Source organism: Monopterus albus, unplaced genomic scaffold, assembly GCF_001952655.1.
Source record: "Monopterus albus unplaced genomic scaffold, M_albus_1.0 scaffold535.1, whole genome shotgun sequence".
NCBI classification, from domain to species: Eukaryota; Metazoa; Chordata; class Actinopteri; order Synbranchiformes; family Synbranchidae; genus Monopterus; species Monopterus albus.
The window spans coordinates 102,759-103,056 of record NW_018128415.1 but is presented as its reverse complement, the minus strand read 5'-3'; positions in this window follow the sequence as shown (position 1 = coordinate 103,056).

The window sequence follows — 298 nt, the reverse complement described above, 5'->3', positions numbered from 1 at the left end:
TAAACTCAACTCCCTGAGCTGCCAATGTACCATCCTCTTCCTCCTTCAGATGTTCTATAACCTGTGATGTTTCCGTTAACAAACTGAGAGTTGGCTGTTGTTGGGACCCAGTTCTTTTCACCGTTAACTCTGAGAGACGAAGCAGTCCGAGTAACTTCAAAACAGTGCTGATTTATTCAATGAACACAGGTAAAAATTAACATTACACGCTCAGGAGTCTTTGCACCTCCAACATGCACGCAGGCAGCTGAAAGATGAAAAGCCCTGAACCATAACAGGCCTATACATTATATCACTT